The sequence below is a fragment of the Lactuca virosa genome, chromosome 4 (assembly GCF_052849685.1).
Source record: "Lactuca virosa cultivar CGN04683 chromosome 4, Lactuca_virosa_CGN04683_v6, whole genome shotgun sequence".
In the NCBI taxonomy this organism is placed as follows: domain Eukaryota; kingdom Viridiplantae; phylum Streptophyta; class Magnoliopsida; order Asterales; family Asteraceae; genus Lactuca; species Lactuca virosa.
The window spans coordinates 480,260,207-480,263,064 of NC_136429.1; positions in this window are offsets into that span (position 1 = coordinate 480,260,207).

Here is a 2,858-nt window from a genome sequence, read left to right on the forward strand (position 1 = left end):
AAGAGTGTGATCATGGAATAAAGCTATGTAAGAAGGAGTTTTTCATGTTAAAATGAAAGGAGATGTTTGTGTTTGATAATAACTTACCAAATATTGGAAATACTTGATGAAGATCCTTAGAACTCAAGCAAAATTTCGAGATCTTGGAGGAAGGAGGATGATCTTGGAGAGTGTTTGGAGAGGATTTGAAAGAGTGTGTGTGTGTGTGTGTGTGTTTTGCCACTCGGCCGTGAGTAGAAGAAGAGAGGAAAGAGAAGAGTGTGCATGGATATATGGGACTCGTCTAGATGTATGTGATGCATTAAGCTTGGTTATCCTTTAAACAAAAGTGATGTGTCATGGTTTGGATTAATTAGTCATTTCTCTTTTTTTCTCATGGGTCGAGAATTAAATTAAGAAGGACAATATGAATTATTTTTGGCCCAATCTTGATCCTTACTCGAAATCATGAGGCCCATAGAGAAGGTTTCGGCCCATTGGGCCCAAAATGGCATAAAAGAATGGATTTATGGCTTACTAGAGTTAATTGGATTAGTTATGGCCCAATAAGGCCCATTAGGGTTAGAATGAATCATTCTAGGCCCAAATGGGCCAAAATGTTATAGATTTGTGAAGTGGGTCCATTTAGAATCAAAATAGGGTTTCCAAGCCCAAAATAGTTGAATTGAATGCTTATTGGCCCATTAGGCCCAATAAGGAAATCCTAATCCAATATGGACTTAAACCGGAATTCTTAGGGTTTCCAGACTCTTTGTTGAATGTGAGAGGTGAATTTAAATGACCACTGGGTGCTATTTACTTAGAGTATATCTTTTACAATGGTTGAATGATTACACAAAAATAGAATTTCCTAGCTAAAATGCTAGTTGTGACATAAAGGGTAGCAATTGTTTGATCCTAGCAAAAACAAGATACATGCTAGTTAGGGTGTGGTTTGTGAAGAAAAGAATAAATGGAAGTGGGTTGACACTAATAACGAGATGTGTAAGGAAAAACAAGTTGGTTTGCAACATTAGTAGGGTGTACCTGTAACGTCCCAATTTTCAAGACAAAAAAAAATTCATTTTTGATTAAGTAACTCATAAAATAGTTTACCAAAAACATTACTAATATCAAATCAATTGATAAACTGTAACAACATGTCTCAAAACCATATCGTCAATAGTAATAAAATCAGAGTACATTCCCAAGAATATCATAGTGCAGAATCCAATGTGTGTGTGATGTGCCGCTACCGCGCCGGCTACTTCCCCTTCGGTGAAGAGGTACCTGAAACGAAAACTGTAAACTGTAAGCACAAAGCTTAGTGAGTTCCCCCATCATACCACATACCACATAATGCCTATCCCTCGGTATCTTTCAACCGGTATCTGTCTGGCATAACTGGAAGCTGGGCTCCCCTTCAGCATCTTTCAACCGGTAACCGCCTTCGGTATCTTTCAACCGGTAACTGCCTTCGGTATCTTTCAACCGGTAACTGCCTTCGGTGTCTTTTAACCGGTAACTGCCTTCGGTATCTTTCAACCGGTAACTGCCTTCGGTATCTTTCAACCAGTAACCGGGGACTATTTCACTCCCTACAACTATCACATAATAACATATCCTATGCACACTGCTAGGCATGCATGGGTACTATCTTCCCCCTTCGGTCTCTTTCAACCGGTAACTAGGGGCCATATCACCCCTACCACTACTACACATATATCATAGCATCCTAGCACATAAAGCATATCAGATAGCAACACACCAGATAATTATCACAAAGACAATCATCTAACATACAACTCCTACTGATGGGTCGGCATTGTGGCCGTAGACCCAACACTACTGGAAGGGAACTCACCTCGTAAGGCTGACTGCTGATCGGGAAATGTCTGACTGCTGCTCCGAAAACTCCCCGGCTACAATTCCCATAAAGAAACTTAGTCAAACACTACTAACTAATCTTTGGGTAAAGTGACTCATTTACCCCTGGTCAAAGTCAAAGCCTTGGTCAAAGTCAACTTCCAGTTGACCTGACTCGCCGAGTTGGGCCGCCAACTCGTCGAGTCCTATTCTTTCTTCTGACCCCTTCCCGACTCTACTCGTCGAGTTTAGTAATGACTCGACGAGTTCCCCTTCTATAATATAATTGAATGAACCTTCATCCGACTCGCCGAGTTGTATGAATAACTCGTCGAGTTCACCTTCATCCTATGAACATGTCCAGTCTGTGACTCGCCGAGTTGTATGAACAACTCGTCGAGTTCATCTTCAAGAGTTGGGAGATTGCCTTGGACTCGGTGAGTCTGTTCATACACTCGCCGAGCCCCATGATTCCCAGGCCCCTTTACGAGTCTAAACATTTACGGGACTTCCTTTCCGAACCACTAGTCCAACCACAAAATGGATTTAGTGGTCACTACACACCGACTCGCCGACTTCCAAGAACAACTTGTCGGGTCCCTACATGACCCTTACTATAAAGTTGATTTAAATGGGTCTTAACATGTCAAAACCCTAGATCTGGCCTGCTAATGTCCATTTTATACGTAAAGTTCCAAACTTGGTGCACATGCATGGGGTCTTTGGTTCAAAAATCCATAAAAGGTGCTCTACAATGTGCATGGGGCTCTCATGGCCATATAGTTGGCACCTTTATGCCATGAGACCCCTCCAATGACTCAGATCTGAAAGTAGAACCCCATGAATCACCTCACAAATCCGAAAATGGCTTAGAAAGCCCTAAATGCACCCAAAATCTAAGCTCTAAAGATGAACAACCAAATGGAAGACCAAAACACGGGGCATTTACATTGATTGAGCTGAAGATGGAATAAGATCTCTGGATCTACAAGCCCCAAATCGAATTCCCAAGC